General features: G+C 38.7%; 1 protein-coding gene across 4 annotated transcripts in view; it reads left to right on the forward strand.

Moving 5' to 3' along the window:
- Window positions 1-18568, forward strand: part of GRIP1 (glutamate receptor interacting protein 1) — a 726419-nt gene that overhangs the window by 72412 nt on the left and 635439 nt on the right. The gene's annotated exons all lie outside the window — the stretch shown is intronic.

Genomic DNA, 18568 nt, shown 5'->3' on the forward strand with positions numbered 1-18568 from the left:
GTCTCGGTAGATATGCCTATTCTGAGCATGTCATATAAATGGATTCATACAATATGTGGTCTTTTGTAACTGGCTTCTTTCACTTAGTGTTATTTCATTTTTATTGCCAAAGAATATTCCATTGTATGTATATACCACATTTTATGTTTTATTTATCCATTCATCAGTTGACGGACATTTGGGTTGTTCCTACATTTTTGCTATTATGAATAATGCAGGTATAGATATTCATGTATGAGATTTTATGTGGACATATGTTTTCATTTCTCTTGGGTTATATACCTAGGAGTGAAATTGCAGTGTCATATGGTAGCTGTGTTTAACCTCATGAAGAATGGCCAAAGTGTTTTCCAAAGCAGCTGTACCACTTTATCTTCGTACCAGCAATGTATAAGTTTCTCCATGTCCAACACTTGTATTATGTTTTTATTATCCACCATCCTAGTAGATGTGAACTAGTACTTCACTGTGGCTTTGATTTGCATTTCCTTGATAAATAATGATGTAAAGCATCTTTTCATGTCCCTATTTGCCATTTATGAATTTTCTTTGGAGAAATGTCTGTTGAGATTATTTACCCATTTTTATTATTTGTCTTCTTGTTATTGAGTGTTAATAGTTCTTTGTACATTCTAGATATAAGTCCAATATCAGATATATGGTTTTCGAAATTTTTCTCCTATTCTTTGGATGTTATTTTCACCTTATTGATGGTATCCTTTGAAGAATAAGTTTTAAATTTTGATGAAGTTCATTTTATTTGTTGTTTCTTTTGTCACTTGGTATTTTTGGTGTCATATCTAATAAGGTTTTGCCTAACCTAGTGTCACAGTGATTTATTGTTATAATTTCTTCCATGAGTTTTATAGTTTTAGCTCTTACATGTAGATGTGATCCATTTTGAGTCTTTTTTTTTTTTTAGATGGCACGAAAAAGGGGTAGGTCAAACTTTATTCTTGAATATAAATATCCAGTTGTACTAGAACCATTTGTTGAAATTACTGTTTTTTCCCTATTGAGATGTCTCAGCATCCTTATTGAAAATAAATTTATCATAAACGTAAGGGTTTATTTCTGGACTCATAATTCTACTCCATTAATCTACATATCTATCCTTATGTCAGCACTCCACTGTCTTAATTATTGTAGATTTGCAGTATGTTTTGAAATCAGGAAGTCTAAATCCTCCAACTTTTTTCTTTGTTTTGAAGATGATTTTGGCTATTTTGAGTCCCTTGAAATTCCATATAAATTTTAAAATCAGCTTGTCATTTTCTGCAAAACAGAGATGAAATTTTGATAGTGATTATTTTAAATCTGTAGATTAATTTTGAGACTGCTACCATCTTAACAATATTAAGTCTTCTGTTTCATTAGCAGAAGACTTTATTTTTTAGATCTTTGTTCATTTCGTTCAACATTTTATAGTATTCAGAATGTAGATTTCACACGTTTTGTTAAATTTATTTCTAAGTAATTTCTTTTCTTTAGAGGCTTTATAAACGGAATTGTTTTCTTCATTCCATTTTCAGATTCCTTATTGCAAGTATACAGTCTTTCATCACGTATGATGTTAGCTATGAGTTTTTCATAGATGTCCTCTATTAGGTTGAGAAATTCTTCTCTATTCCTGGTTTATTGAGTGGTTTTTTTTTTATCATAAAGGTATTTTATGTTGTCAGATACTTTTTCTGCATCTATTGACATTATCATGTGGTTTATTTTATTGATATAATATGTTACCTTAATTGATTTTCAGATATTGATCAACTTTGCGTTTCTATGATAAATTCCCCTTGGTCATGATATAATAATTTTTACATGGTCTTAGAGTCTTTTTGCTAGTGTTTTGTTACAGAGTTTTGTATAAGGGATAATTGTCTATAGCTTTGTTTTTTTCCCCCACTTGTCTGGTTTTGATATCAGGGCAATACTGGCCTCAGGAAATGTGTTGTGTTGTGTTCCTTCCTTTGCTATTCTTTGTGAAAGTTTGTGAAGAATTAGTATTAATTCCTCTTTAAATGTTTGGTACTCACTGATGAAGCCATTTAAGCCTGGGCTTTTCTTTGGGGGAGGTTTAAAAATTACTAATTTAATTGCTTTAGTTGTTATAGATCCTTTCAGATTTTCTGTTTCTTCTTGGATCAGTTTTGGTAGTATGTATCGTTCTAAGAATTTGTCCATTTAATCTAAATTATCCAATTTGTTGGCATAGTATTTTTATAGTATTCCTTTATAGTCCTTTTTATTTCTGTAAGATTGGTAGAAATGTCTCCTTGTTCAGTCTTGATTTTTTTTTTTTTTTTTGAGACAGCCTCACGCTGTCGTCCAGGCTGGTGTGCAGTGGCATGATCTCGGCTCACTGCGACCTCCGCCTCCAGGGTTCAAGTGATTCTCTTGGCTCAGCCTCCTGAGTAGCTGGGATTATGGGCGTGCACCACTATGCCCAGCTAATTTTTGTATTTTTAGTAAAGATGGGGTTTCACCATGTTGGCCAGGCTGGTCTCAAACTTCTGACCTCAGGTGATCCACCTACCTCGGCCTCCTAAAGTGCTGGGATTACAGGCATGAGCCACTGTGCTTGGCCTGTTCAGTCCTGATTTTAGCAATTTGAGTCTTTTTTTTTTTCTGGTCAATGTAGCCTAAAGTTCGTAAATTTTGTTGGTCTTTTCAAAGCTCAAACTTTTAGCTTTCTGGTTTTTACTCTTTTTAAAGTTATTTTCATTTTATTAATTTATGTTCTAATTTTAGAAATTTCTTCCTTCTGATTGTTGTAGGTTTAGTTTCCTTTTCTTTTTCCAATGTCTTAAAGTAGAAGGTTAGGTTATTGATTTGAAATATTTCTCCTTTCTGATATAGGTGTTTCCAGCTATAAATTTCCCTCTGAGCACTGATTTTGCTATATCTCATAGTTTTTGGTATATTTTAATTTTCATTAATTTCAAGATATTTCCTTTTTTATTTTATTTTTATTTTATTTGTATTTTTTATTATACTTTAAGTTTTAGGGTACATGTGCACATTGTGCAGGTTAGTTACATATGTATACATGTGCCATGCTGGTGCGCTGCACCCAATAACTCGTCATCTAGCATTAGGTATATCTCCCAATGCTATCCCTCCCCCCTCCCCCCTCCCCACCACAGTCCCCAGAGTATGATATTCCCCTTCTTGTGTCCATGTGATCTCATTGTTCAATTCCCACCTATGAGTGAGAATATGCGGTGTTTGGTTTTTTGTTCTTGCGATAGTTTACTGAGAATGATGGTTTCCAATTTCATCCATGTCCCTACAAAGGATATGAACTCATCATTTTTTATGGCTGCATAGTATTCCATGGTGTATATGTGCCACATTTTCTTAATCCAGTCTATCATTGTTGGACATTTGGGTTGGTTCCAAGTCTTTGCTATTGTGAATAATGCCGCAATAAACATACGTGTGCATGTGTCTTTATAGCAGCATGATTTATAGTCATTTGGGTATATACCCAGTAATGGGATGGCTGGGTCAAATGGTATTTCTAGTTCTAGATCCCTGAGGAATCGCCACACTGACTTCTACAATGGTTGAACTAGTTTACAGTCCCACCAACAGTGTAAAAGTGTTCCTATTTCTCCACATCCTCTCCAGCACCTGTTGTTTCCTGACTTTTTAATGATTGCCATTCTAACTGGGGTGAGATGATATCTCATAGTGGTTTTGATTTGCATTTCTCTGATGGCCAGTGATGATGAGCATTTTTTCATGTGTTTTTTGGCTGCATAAATGTCTTCTTTTGAGAAGTGCCTGTTCATGTCCTTCGCCCACTTTTTGATGGGGTTGTTTGTTTTTTTCTTGTAAATTTGTTTGAGTTCACTGTAGATTCTGGATATTAGCCCTTTGTCAGATGAGTAGGTTGCGAAAATTTTCTCCCATGTTGTAGGTTGCCTATTCACTCTGATGGTAGTTTCTTTTGCTGTGCAGAAGCTCTTTAGTTTAATTAGATCCCATTTGTCAATTTTGTCTTTTGTTGCCATTGCTTTTGGTGTTTTGGACATGAAGTCCTTGCCCACGCCTATGTCCTGAATGGTAATGCCTAGGTTTTCTTCTAGGGTTTTTATGGTTTTAGGTCTAACGTTTAAATCTTTAATCCATCTTGAATTGATTTTTGTATAAGGTGTAAGGAAGGGATCCAGTTTCAGCTTTCTACATATGGCTAGCCAGTTTTCCCAGCACCATTTATTAAATAGGGAATCCTTTCCCCATTGCTTGTTTTTCTCAGGTTTGTCAAAGATCAGATAGTTGTAGGTAAGCGGCGTTATTTCTGAGGGCTCTGTTCTGTTCCATTGATCTATATTTCTGTTTTGGTACCAGTACCATGCTGTTTTGGTTACTGTAGCCTTGTAGTATAGTTTGAAGTCAGGTAGTGTGATGCCTCCAGCTTTGTTCTTTTGGCTTAGGATTGACTTGGCGATGCGGGCTCTCTTTTGGTTCCATATGAACTTTGAAGTAGTTTTTTCCAATTCTGTGAAGAAAGTCATTGGTAGCTTGATGGGGATGGCATTGAATCTGTAAATTACCTTGGGCAGTATGGCCATTTTCACGATATTGATTCTTCCTACCCATGAGCAAGGAATGTTCTTCCATTTGTTTGTATCCTCTTTTATTTCCTTGAGCAGTGGTTTGTAGTTCTCCTTGAAGAGGTGCTTCACATCCCTTGTAAGTTGGATTCCTAGGTATTTTATTCTCTTTGAAGCAATTGTGAATGGGAGTTCACTCATGATTTGGCTCTCTGTTTGTCTGTTGTTGGTGTATAAGAATGCTTGTGATTTTTGTACATTGATTTTGTATCCTGAGACTTTGCTGAAGTTGCTTATCAGCTTAAGGAGATTTTGGGCTGAGACAATGGGGTTTTCTAGATAAACAATCATGTGGTCTGCAAACAGGGACAATTTGACCTCCTCTTTTCCTAATTGAATACCCTTTATTTCCTTCTCCTGCCTGATTGCCCTGGCCAGAACTTCCAACACTATGTTGAATAGGAGCGGTGAGAGAGGGCATCCCTGTCTTGTGCCAGTTTTCAAAGGGAATGCTTCCAGTTTTTGCCCATTCAGTATGATATTGGCTGTGGGTTTGTCATAGATAGCTCTTATTATTTTGAAATATGTCCCATCAATACCTAATTTATTGAGAGTTTTTAGCATGAAGGGTTGTTGAATTTTGTCAAAGGCTTTTTCTGCGTCTATTGAGATAATCATGTGGTTTTTGTCTTTGGCTCTGTTTATATGCTGGATTACATTTATTGATTTGCGTATGTTGAACCAGCCTTGCATCCCAGGGATGAAGCCCACTTGATCATGGTGGATAAGCTTTTTGATGTGCTGCTGGATTCGGTTTGCCAGTATTTTATTGAGGATTTTTGCATCAATGTTCATCAAGGATATTGGTCTAAAATTCTCTTTTTTGGTTGTGTCTCTGCCAGGCTTTGGTATCAGAATGATGCTGGCCTCATAAAATGAGTTAGGGAGGATTCCCTCTTTTTCTATTGATTGGAATAGTTTCAGAAGGAATGGTACCAGTTCCTCCTTGTACCTCTGGTAGAATTCGGCTGTGAATCCATCTGGTCCTGGACTCTTTTTGGTTGGTAAACTATTGATTATTGCCACAATTTCAGCTCCTGTTATTGGTCTATTCAGAGATTCAACTTCTTCCTGGTTTAGTCTTGGGAGAGTGTATGTGTCGAGGAATGTATCCATTTCTTCTAGATTTTCTAGTTTATTTGCGTAGAGGTGTTTGTAGTATTCTCTGATGGTAGTTTCTATTTCTGTGGGATCGGTGGTGATATCCCCTTTATCATTTTTTATTGTGTCTATTTGATTCTTCTCTCTTTTTTTCTTTATTAGTCTTGCTAGCCATCTATCAATTTTGTTGATCCTTTCAAAAAACCAGCTCCTGGATTCATTGATTTTTTGAAGGGTTTTTTGTGTCTCTATTTCCTTCAGTTCTGCTCTGATTTTAGTTATTTCTTGCCTTCTGCTAGCTTTTGAATGTGTTTGCTCTTGCTTTTCTAGATCTTTTAATTGTGATGTTAGGGTGTCAATTTTGGATCTTTCCTGCTTTCTCTTGTGGGCATTTAGTGCTATAAATTTCCCTCTGCACACTGCTTTGAATGCGTCCCAGAGATTCTGGTATGTTGTGTCTTTGTTCTCGTTGGTTTCAAAGAACATCTTTATTTCTGCCTTCATTTCGTTATGTACCCAGCAGTCATTCAGGAGCAGGTTGTTCAGTTTCCATGTAGTTGAGCGGCTTTGAGTGAGATTCTTAATCCTGAGTTCTAGTTTGATTGCACTGTGGTCTGAGAGATAGTTTGTTATAATTTCTGTTCTTTTACATTTGCTGAGGAGAGCTTTACTTCCAACTATGTGGTCAATTTTGGAATAGGTGTGGTGTGGTGCTGAAAAAAATGTATATTCTGTTGATTTGGGGTGGAGAGTTCTGTAGATGTCTATTAGGTCCGCTTGGTGCAGAGCTGAGTTCAATTCCTGGGTATCCTTGTTGACTTTCTGTCTCGTTGATCTGTCTAATGTTGACAGTGGGGTGTTAAAGTCTCCCATTATTAATGTGTGGGAGTCTAAGTCTCTTTGTAGGTCACTCAGGACTTGCTTTATGAATCTGGGTGCTCCTGTATTGGGTGCATAAATATTTAGGATAATTAGCTCCTCTTGTTGAATTGATCCCTTTACCATTATGTAATGGCCTTCTTTGTCTCTTTTGATCTTTGTTGGTTTAAAGTCTGTTTTATCAGAGACTAGGATTGCAACCCCTGCCTTTTTTTGTTTTCCATTTGCTTGGTAGATCTTCCTCCATCCTTTTATTTTGAGCCTATGTGTGTCTCTGCACGTGAGATGGGTTTCCTGAATACAGCACACTGATGGGTCTTGACTCTTTATCCAACTTGCCAGTCTGTGTCTTTTAATTGGAGAATTTAGTCCATTTACATTTAAAGTTAATATTGTTATGTGTGAATTTGATCCTGTCATTATGATGTTAGCTGGTGATTTTGCTCGTTAGTTGATGCAGTTTCTTCCTAGTCTTGATGGTCTTTACATTTTGGCATGATTTTGCAGCGGCTGGTACCAGTTGTTCCTTTCCATATTTAGCGCTTCCTTCAGGAGCTCTTTTAGGGCAGGCCTGGTGGTGACAAAATCGGTCAGCATTTGCTTGTCTGTAAAGTATTTTATTTCTCCTTCACTTATGAAGCTTAGTTTGGCTGGATATGAAATTCTGGGTTGAAAATTCTTTTCTTTAAGAATGTTGAATATTGGCCCCCACTCTCTTCTGGCTTGTAGGGTTTCTGCCGAGAGATCCGCTGTTAGTCTGATGGGCTTCCCTTTGAGGGTAACCCGACCTTTCTGTCTGGCTGCCCTTAACATTTTTTCCTTCATTTCAACTTTGGTGAATCTGACAATTATGTGTCTTGGAGTTGCTCTTCTCGAGGAGTATCTTTGTGGCGTTCTCTGTATTTCCTGAATCTGAACGTTGGCCTGCCTTGCTAGATTGGGGAAGTTCTCCTGGATAATATCCTGCAGAGTGTTTTCCAACTTGGTTCCATTCTCCCCATCACTTTCAGGTACACCAATCAGACGTAGATTTGGTCTTTTCACATAGTCCCATATTTCTTGGAAGCTTTGCTCATTTCTTTTTATTCTTTTTTCTCTAGACTTCCCTTCTCGCTTCGTTTCATTCATTTCATCTTCCATTGCTGATACCCTTTCTTCCAGTTGATCGCATCGGCTCCTGAGGCTTCTGCATTCTTCACGTAGTTCTCGAGCCTTGGTTTTCAGCTCCATCAGCTCCTTTAAGCACTTCTCTGTATTGGTTATTCTAGTTATACATTCTTCTAAATTTTTTTCAAAGTTTTCAACTTCTTTGCCTTTGGTTTGAATGTCCTCCTGTAGCTCAGAGTAATTTGATCGTCTGAAGCCTTCTTCTCTCAGCTCGTCAAAATCATTCTCCATCCAGTTTTGTTCCGTTGCTGGTGAGGAACTGCGTTCCTTTGGAGGAGGAGAGGCGCTCTGCATTTTAGAGTTTCCTGTTTTTCTGTTCTGTTTTCTCCCCATCTTTGTGGTTTTATCTACTTTTGGTCTTTGATGATGGTGATGTACAGATGGGTTTTCGGTGTGGATGTCCTTTCTGTTTGTTAGTTTTCCTTCTAACAGACAGGACCCTCAGCTGCAGGTCTGTTGGAATACCCTGCCGTGTGAGGTGTCAGTGTGCCCCTGCTGGGGGGTGCCTCCCAGTTAGGCTGCTCGGGGGTCAGGGGTTAGGGACCCATTTGAGGAGGCAGTCTGCCCATTCTCAGATCTCCAGCTGCGTGCTGGGAGAACCACTGCCCTCTTCAAAGCTGTCAGACAGGGACATTTAAGTCTGCAGAGGTTACTGCTGTCTTTTTGTTTGTCTGTGCCCTGCCCCCAGAGGTGGAGCCTACAGAGGCAGGCAGGCCTCCTTGAGCTGTGGTGGGCTCCACCCAGTTCGAGCTTCCTGGCTGCTTTGTTTACCTAAGCAAGCCTGGGCAATGGCGGGCGCCCCTCCCCCAGCCTCGCTGCCGCCTTGCAGTTTGATCTCAGACTGCTGTGCTAGCAATCAGCGAGATTCCGAGGGCGTAGGACCCTCCGAGCCAGGTGTGGGATATAGTCTCGTGGTGCGCCGTTTTTTAAGCCGGTCTGAAACGCGCAATATTCGGGTGGGAGTGACCCGAGTTTTCCAGGTGCGTCCGTCACCCCTTTCTTTGACTCGGAAAGGGAACTCCCTGACCCGTTGCGCTTCCCAGGTGAGGCAATGCCTCGCCCTGCTTCGGCTCGCGCACGGTACGCGCACCCACTGGCCTGCGCCCACTGTCTGGCACTCCCTAGTGAGATGAACCCGGTACCTCAGATGGAAATGCAGAAATCACCCGTCTTCTGCGTCGCTCACGCTGGGAGCTGTAGACTGGAGCTGTTCCTATTCGGCCATCTTGGCTCCTCCCTCTAATTTCAAGATATTTCCTAATTTCCTTTGTGATTTTTTTTTTTTTTTTTGAGACAGGGTCTTGTTCTGTTGTTCAGGCTGGAGTGCAGTAACACCCTCTCAGCTCACTGCAATGTCTCCCTCCTGGGCTCAAGAGATCCTCCCACCTCAGCCTCCTGAGTAGCTGGGACCACAGGTGCATGCCACCACACCCTGCTAATTTTTTGTATTTTTGGAATACACAGGGTTTCACCATGTTGCCCAGCGTGGTCTCAAACCCCTGAGCTGAAGCAGCCTGCCTGCCTTGGCCTCCCAAAGTGCTGGGATTATAGGTGAGAGCCACCACACCTGGCCTTTTTTTGACCCATTGGTTATTTGGAAGTATGTTTTTAAAATTTCCACATATTTGTGAATTTCCCAAATTTCTTTCTGTTGTTGATTTCTAATTTTGTTCCACTGTGGTCAGAAAATATGCTTTGTATAATTTCAATTCTTTAAAATATATTTTTAGGATTGTTTTATGGCCTACCATATGGTCTAGCCTGGAGAATGCTCTGTGTGCACTTGAGAAGAATGTAACTCTGTAATTGTTGGGCAGAGTGTTCTATAGATATATGTTAGGTCTAGTTAGTTGATAGCACATGTCTTATCTTTTTAAATAGATTTACCAAGCTTTGTAATCAGGACTTGTTGATATTTAAATACCTCTGAAAAAGCCACCTATCTATTTGGCTCTATACTTTCTTCCTGAATTGACATGGTTCCAAACACACTGATATTGGAATTGTATTTAAAAAAAAATTTTTTTTTCTAAACCTTCACATTGTTTTTCTAGGGTACAGGTATTTAGCTTCCAGTGGGAAATGTGATTGCCAAATGCAGCCTGCTTCTTCATGTTCTGTTACTGAATTATCTTAAAATCAATACAATTACTGCTTCTCTAAGAATTGTGCTGCACATGGAGGATAAATTCACAGTTTTAGAGGAGATTCACAAATTTTGACGTTCATAAATTATGCTTTAATTTTTTGCAATTGTTTCTGGATATCTGCATTTGGAGGCTATAGCCCTTCCTCTGAATGGGATTCGAGATTCAACGGAGTGCAATCTATGCCTATTAAGGAAACATACCCAGAACATTCTTGGAAATGTGAAGATTGTAAGAGTATCTCAGCACTACCATGAAATGCCTGTCTATTTAAGTCATATTTTGAGTGGTGTTTCAATGTGTCCTGTTCTGTGAAAGCATTTTCTCTTTTATGAAACTACTGAAATTGAAGCCATTAGTGTTGTAAATCTGGAATCCAAGTTGAGATGGCGTCTGGCTGAATACACTCTAGAGGATAAAAAAATTGTTCAGTTTGACAAATGCCAGGGTTTTCACTGATATAGTTTACTATTGATTAAAATATACTTATTGCTAATTATATTTTTGGGTGGACTAAATTTTTTCACACTGCTTTTATATCACCGTTAAATATCCAGCTGTCTCTATTTCAACACTGTTATTAATAAATCATTTGGCTTTCATAATGTAATGTGTGAATATGTTGCACATTATTGAAAAATTGGCTGTGCCCCAGTTTTCTCTATGTTTTCTTGTATTCTTTTACTCAGAAATGATGGATGTTTGCAGAAATGAATAAAGTATTTTGATTATTCTGTATTTTACTTTGACCATTGTCATACTTATGTATAACTACTTGATTTTTCCTTACTCAGCTATAGGGAAGAAATATTTCTTTCCTCTCCTGCCTGCTGTGGCAATGCCTTATTCTCCTGAATTTGCAAATGAAGCCGTGTCTCTAATCATTACTAATTTGATTTTTTCCTATTTTAGGTTATTATGTTGAGTTTACATAACTTGAGTTAAAAGCTGATAATTCATTAAATAGTTTGTCCTTTTTTTTTGAGACGGAGTCTTGCTGTGTTGCCCACGCTTGAGTGCAGTGGCGTGATCTCGGCTCACTGCAAGCTCTGCCTCCCGGGTTCATGCCATTCTCCTGTCTCAGCCTCCCGAGTAGCTGGGACTACAGGTGCCCACCACCTTGCCTGGCTAATTTTTTTGTATTTTTAGTAGAGACGGGATTTCACCATGTTAGCCAGGATGGTCTCGTCTCCTGACCTCGTGATCCGCCTGCCTCGGTCTCCCGAAGTGCTGGGATTACAGGTAGTTTGTCTTTTTTTTTTTTTTTTTTTTTTTTTTGTGACGGAGTTTAGCTCTTGTTGCCCAGGCTGGAGCGTAATGGCGCTATCTCGGCTCACCGCAACCTCTGCCTCCCGGGTTCAAGCTTCCCAAGTAGCTGGGATTACAGGCATGTGCCAACACGCCCGGCTAATTCTGTATTTTTAGTAGAGACAGGGTTCCTCCATGTTGGTCAGACTGGTCTCGAATTCTTGACTTCAGGTCATCCACTCACCTCAGCCTCCTAAAGTGCTGGGATTACAGGCCTGAGCCACCGCGCCCTGCCAAGTAGTTTGTCCTTTATGCAGACCTCCCTCCTAGACTGTTGTATGTTACAGTTAGATACATTTGATTGCTTAGTGAGAAGAACAGATATGTGTATGTAAAACGGGCAATAAACTGCCTTCCTCAGGTTGTTGTGAGCATTACATGAGCCTCACGGCTAGAAAGCGACTAGTAATGTGCTTGGTACACAGAATACTCAACACTTGTTTGCTTCCTTCTTCCCTCTTTTCTCTCTTTTCCATTGGTAGATGAGTGCCTTAATGTTAGTAGCTTTATATTAATTACCTATGTATTTTTCAAATCTGAGCCAGAGCTGGAACCTAGTCAGTGTTAAATACATTAAATACATTACTACTTAATTAAATGTCTCTTGAATAACTGGATAAATGAACAAACCATACTATTTATCAGAATTTGAAACAAGAACCAAAATTTCTAAAATATAGAACCAAACTCAAGCAGATACCATTTAAAAATGTAAGTTCTAGAACATCAGAGAAGTAGCAGAAAGCTATGCGTATAGTGAGTGCCTAGTAACAACCTTTCCCTGATACTCAGAACAAATCCCACCTCCCTAGATCTCTAACTTTTTGGAATTTGAGACAGTATTTTCTTCATCCTTCTTATGTACCATCCCTTTTAATGAATTATATCTAATATGTTGCTAGTCAGGAATATCCACCTTATAGGAATCTTAGAACTAGCATTAACGCTTTCATTTATTTTAATTCTGTGAAATCTTAACAAGCAACACTGAATTGTCTATTTGTAGTATTATCATTTTTCCTTGGAATTTATAATTCCTTTTATATCATTTACACTTTTCTTCCCTGCCTCTCACTTTGCAGCAGTCAATAGAGCTGATTGTATTTATTTCTGCAGTTGTAACTCAAATTCCATTAAAGGTTTCGGTGCCGTCAGCCAGATCATGTTGGAGCCAGGGATTCCATTTCCTATAAACAAGTTAATATCTTCCATTATTTTTCTTCCTTGTGTAGTGACAGTGTTTATTGTTGTTCCGAAGCCAATTTGAAGCTTAACTTTAGAAACGTTATATATTAATCTGGCCATATTTGGTTTTAAAAAAGTCTCTATGAGTGAGATAAAGATTTTCTGTTTAATGATGATTAATAACCTATTCGGATGGATTCATCTGAGGAACTGAAGATAATTTTGCCATCAGGCCACTTGTATATGGGCACAAACAGATGGGTCTTACTCCAAACCCTGAAGGCACAGACCAGACGCCCCCGTAATTGCTTAGGGAAGAATTGTACAGCCATGGCCTCTTCCCAAGGACACAGTGATCTTCACTGTGATAACTCCCAAATTTGATGCTTTTCAGCAAGGCAAGAAACCTCACCACATTCATTCAGTAAAAACTTCCCATGCCGTGCTGCAATTGGCTACCCAGAGTAGCAACAAAGAAGAAGGTGTCCAGTGAATAAGCTTGGATTTTAATTGTGAAGCTGCAGCAAGTTTACACACAAGAGTATCAGATTAACACAGAAATCTGGAAATGTTAGAACTTTGGTTGGAAATTTCCTGTGACCCTTGGGAATGACAGCTTTAGAGCCAGGATTGTGTGATTCACAGTATAGTCTTCCACAGTCTCCTGTCTCTTTTATGAGGTGTCCCATGAGACTAATAGTATCTTTCTTAGGGGACAGTTGAGAAGGTGGAATTTTGCACTGTTCTATAGTAAATGCTCAGCAAGTGGTAATTAAGAAGAAATTATGTTTCTGGAAATATTTGTAGATGTAAGTTATGATCAGCATTTAGCTTGCCTATCCATTGTTCTGGTTCAAAGAGTTTTGCATGTTAGCCGATCTCAAAACTAAACATCTTCCATTATAAAGCCATCAAATCATTCTTTATTGAGAGTTTATCAATAAGCATTTAACTTAATTAACTCCCTCTTGAATAACTGGATAAATGAACAAACCATATTATATATCAGAATTTGAAACAAGAACTGAAAACTCCTAAAACATGGAACCAAACTCAACCAGGTATTATTTAAAAATACAGGTTCTTAGCTGGGTGCGGTGGCTCACACCCGTAATCCCAGCACTTTGGGAGGCCGAGGCGGGGATCACTTGAGTCCAGGAGTTCAACGCCGGTCTGTGCAACATGGGAAACCCCGTCTTTACAAAAAATTCAAAAATTACCCAGGTGTGGTGGTGCATGCCTGTAGTCCTAGCTACTCTGGAGGCTAAAGTGGGAGAATCACTTGAGCCCAGGAGGCAGAGGTTGCAGTGAGCCGAGATTGTGCCACTGCACTCCAGCCTGGATGACAGAGTAAAATTTCCATCTAAAAAAAAAGAAAAAGAAAAAAGAATTTCTAGAATATCAGAGAAGTAGCACAAGGCTATGTGAATGCCTAGTAAATATTTGCATGTTTATCTGTTTATTTATTATTATTATTTTCAAGACAGAGTTTCACTCCCATCACCCAGGCTGTATATTTGCATATCTATTGATCAAGGAATAAGTGGCACCATTAGATTAAAAGAAAGAATTAACTAGCACTATTATTTTACACTATCAAGAAAGATTATTGTTTGGAGTCCTTTCTTAATTAGTTATTGATTTGAAGAATTTGCTACTAGAAGAAACTCTTAAGTTTATTTATTGTTTCTTTTGTCACTTGTTTCTTTTATCCTGACCTCTGGTTTTATAAATGAGGAAACAGAGACCTTGGGGGCTAAATGACTTGACCTTAGGTAACTACCTACCTATTGACTGAGGCAGACCTGGAAATCAGGCTACATTTACTGAGGGCTCAAAGGAAGAGGAAGTGTTCATTCCGTGGCCTTCCCAGGCTTTTGCACGTGTTCTTGTAGTGCTGTTGACCGGGCATTCCTGAAAGCATTGGTTGATAAGAGTGACAGAGAAAAGGGGCTGAGAAGGGATGTTTTCTAACTTGCTAATTTTCACTGGGCTCAGGGAGAATCGGAAATGAGTGAGTACTATTCTTTGGTGACACACTGTGGCCTTATGACTCTCTTAATGAAAGGTCAGCTTAGCAGGCTGTTGAAGAAACCAGGCTCAAGTAATGCTTCTTTGGAAAAGATTGATTGGGGTGGAATACTTGCAGCTGGACTCCAAAGATGACCTGTGGTGTTGATGTGGGTAGATTTTCTCTCTGGCAGACATATCTCTGTTCCTTTACATTTGTAAGGGGAGACACTACTCTGCACTCTTGCTCTCCAGACAGCAGAGAAGCTTAGCGTTCTACTCTGGCTGAGACTTGTGTGGAAGGAGAGAGAATGAGTAGGTTGATAAGAAGGCAAGGTCTAAAGGACCTCTGCTGTCAGAAAAGTAAAAGCCTGGATTCCCATCTCTCATTGTACTTTATCTCAAAATTATTACCATCTATCAGTATCATTGGTTCTTTCAACAAGTACTGATTGAGTATTCACTACCAGTCAGGCACTGTTCTAGGTGTTTGGGGTATCACAGTGAGCAAACCAACAATAACCCTTGTCTTCATAGAACTTACATTCTGGTAGCAGGAGACAATGAATTATGTTTCACCCTCCCAAACTGCTTCCTTGATATCCTCTCTCTAGGTTCTTATTCCTCACCCTTTCCTAGAAAGCTCCAGGAGTTCAGCTCTATTCCCATGTATCTCACCTTCTTCTGACCCCTGATAGGCTTTATTGTAAGCCAGAAGGCACACATACTCTTGCTGAATCCTGTATTTGTCCAACGGACCCTAAACAGGTAAAGTTCTTATGTACTGTCTCTTTAGATTTATATGATGTCTCTGAGCTTCTTAGAATTTCTAGTAGGAATTCCAAATGTCTCCAAATGATTTTTATTTTTATTTTTATTTTTTTAAATTTTTTTTAAATTTAATTTTATTATTATTATACTTTAAGTTTTAGGGTACATGTGCACAATGTGCAGGTTAGTTACATATGTATACATGTGCCATGCTGGAGTGCTGTACCCATTAACTCATCATTTAGCATTAGGTATATCTCCTAATGCTATCCCTCCCCCCTCCCCCCACCCCACAACAGTCCCCAGAGTGTGATGTTCCCCTTCCTGTGTCCGTGTGTTCTCACTGTTCAATTCCCACCTATGAGTGAGAACATGCGGTGTTTGGTTTTTTGTCCTTGCGATAGTTTACTGAGAATGATGATTTCCAATTTCATCCATGTCCCTACAAAGGACATGAACTCATCATTTTTTATGGCTGCATAGTATTCCATGGTGTATATGTGCCACATTTTCTTAATCCAGTCTATCATTGTTGGACATTTGGGTTGGTTCCAATTCTTTGCTATTGTGAATAGTGCCTCAATAAACATACGTGTGCATGTGTCTTTATAGCAGCATGATTTATAGTCCTTTGGGTATATACCCAGTAATGGGATGGCTGGGTCAAATGGTATTTCTAGTTCTAGATCCCTGAGGAATCGCCACACTGACTTCCATAATGGTTGAACTAGTTTACAGTCCCACCAACAGTGTAAAAGTGTTCCTATTTCTCCACATCCTCTCCCCAGCACCTGTCGTTTCCTGAATGATTTTTAGATAAGAATTTTGCCACACAAGTGTATCACTTGCTTGGATTGTGATGTGCATTCAGAAGGAGCGTAGGAATCAAGATTTGTGGTTGAGTTAAGTAATGTATTAGATTTAGGTCCATTAGGGGCAGGGCATTCTAGGCTGGAGAACAGCATATCTCAAGGGCGAAAATCAGGATGAGAAAAAGTAAGCAGCACATTTTAAAAAAGATGACCCTGAATTTTAGACACAAAACTACTAAGTACTTTTAATCAGAATGAAATCAATAACTGTTACTGCCTGTTGACCAGAGGCACATGAATTACAGTGATGGAGTTGTTTTTCAGTGTCCTCAGTGAAGGATCTACAAATGACATGCCATCTTGATAAAACAAACCAAGATTTTGATTTACAGTGCTATTTTAGGGCAGGATGAGATGTCTCAGAGGTAGTAGGTGTTACTGAAAACATCATTTTATCTTTGAAAACCTGAGTGGCAGTGCTCATTTTTCCACTTTAACATGATGAGAGAAAAATTTAATCTTTAATGATCAGTCCTTATTTCTCTAACTGTTCCCAATAGAAGGGTGATTTAGCTTCAAATTTGGTACCCAGGAAGTTGAAATTGGATCAGATACAATTAAGTTGTAAATCAAAATGTCTTAGAGCTCTATGATAGAAGGAAATTTAAACAGTAAAAATTTTATTTTAAAAATAATTCCTGAGGTGTTTAATTATAGTAGGACATTGCTGATATCACTTATTTTATTTATTTATTTATTGTGTAGGTTCTTTATGTTTAGATTTTGAACAGCTTTAATTGCCTTCTTGTGACATATTTTCCAATGGTAGCTGCCACAATATATCTCATACTGCAAGCTCGTCTTACAATATAAATTGACATTCTTTCTATCGATTGGTTGGGCCTATGCCTTTCCTCTTTGAACTTGGGCTGCCTTTGTGACTGCCTTGACCAGTAGTTGGAAGTGATACTATGTGGCTTCTAAAGCTAAGTCATAAAAATGCCATGTACTTCTTCTACCTTATTCTTTAGCCATGCTGCTTGGAAGCCAGCCAGCATGCTGTGAGAAAATGTGTACGTATACTGGCTGATGTCCCAAACCAAGGTCCTACCTAGCAGCAAGCATCAACTCAAAGAGTGAGTAAGCTTTCAGATGATTCTAAGGCATAGAACCACCTCTTCCCCACTGTCTTTTAGCCACCCCAGCTGACAATATGTGGATCAGAGAGGAGCCCTGCCTGGATTGCAGATTCATGAGTAAAATAAAATGGTTGCTGTAGTTTAAAACCAAGTTTGGAATGGTTTATTTCACAGCAGTAGGTAACCAGAATACATGGCTAGCATATCCAGACATAAATAAGCCTTATTAATAACATCTCTATAAGAGGGGCTACTTACCTTGACTGAGCACACTAGAGAAGAATATCTTGACTCTAATAGCCAAACAAAGTTCATGGGATCTAGTCAACAGATAATACGATCTGGATGGGTTTTTAGTATGGTCGACAGTGAGACTATCTACACAGCTCTCTCACCTTCTAGTTCCTGGGCAAGTTACTTAGTTTTTTCATCTATAAAATGGGGATAATCATAATATAATTACCTCATAGAGTTGTTGTGAGGGTTAAATGAGTTAGTACATGTAAAGCTCTTAGAAGAATACCTGGCGCACAGTAAGCACTCAATAAATGTAAGATACTTCAGCATCATTATGCCTCTGATGTTTTATGAAGACAATCTAAAGATTTGTTGAGAGCAATCAACCCACAACTGATTATGATTACCTTGTAGCTTTCTACATGTTCTTACATATGATAAATTGGACAGGCTGTACAGCATGGCTTTTGAGACTAGTTCCAGATTTATCTTCGTCAGATGCTCTGATGAGAGTCTTTAATCAGTGGGGTCAGGGAAGTAATTCTGGTCCAGACTGGATTTTCTCTGTGCTTTTGCAGTTGCTGGGATGTCTAGGTTTTGCTGTAGGCTCATTATAACTATGTATTCCTCTTTGCTTATGCTCTTGAAATACAGTCTTTAAGTACAGACTAGAGGCTTAATTTGTCTGTGGATTTGTAAGTGTGGCTTTGCTTCTCCTGGGTTTGTTCTGCAAATTGCTGGCTGTGGTCACGAAATGCTGTATCTCTAACCTGAACATCCCCATCTTTGTTTTCTTTGCTATTATCAACATCTTCTGTGTGCTGCAAAGATAGGAGTCGGGTTTTAAATCTCCCTTGGTGGGAAGAGGTGCTTCCTGCCTGGAGTCAGATTTGAAAATAGATATGCCATTGTGCAAAAACAGACACCAGGATAATTCCTGGGCAACACTATTAAGTATACCCTCAGTCTCAGCAGCCAAGGGCAATACTATTTAATCACTTCATGCGCAGTACCCTGTAGGTTACACAGATGATACTGGCTGATGAAGTGTATGCATAAAATTTAACTTATTGGGCTTTTATTTCAGGTGTTTTCTGAATTATTTCGAAAACATAGATACAACTCTATCAAATATGTATAAAACACAGGGAAAATATTTAAAACTTTATGTTGGTTTTATTATTAAGTTA

This window comes from Pan paniscus, chromosome 10 (genome assembly GCF_029289425.2).
Source record: "Pan paniscus chromosome 10, NHGRI_mPanPan1-v2.0_pri, whole genome shotgun sequence".
Classification (NCBI taxonomy): domain Eukaryota; kingdom Metazoa; phylum Chordata; class Mammalia; order Primates; family Hominidae; genus Pan; species Pan paniscus.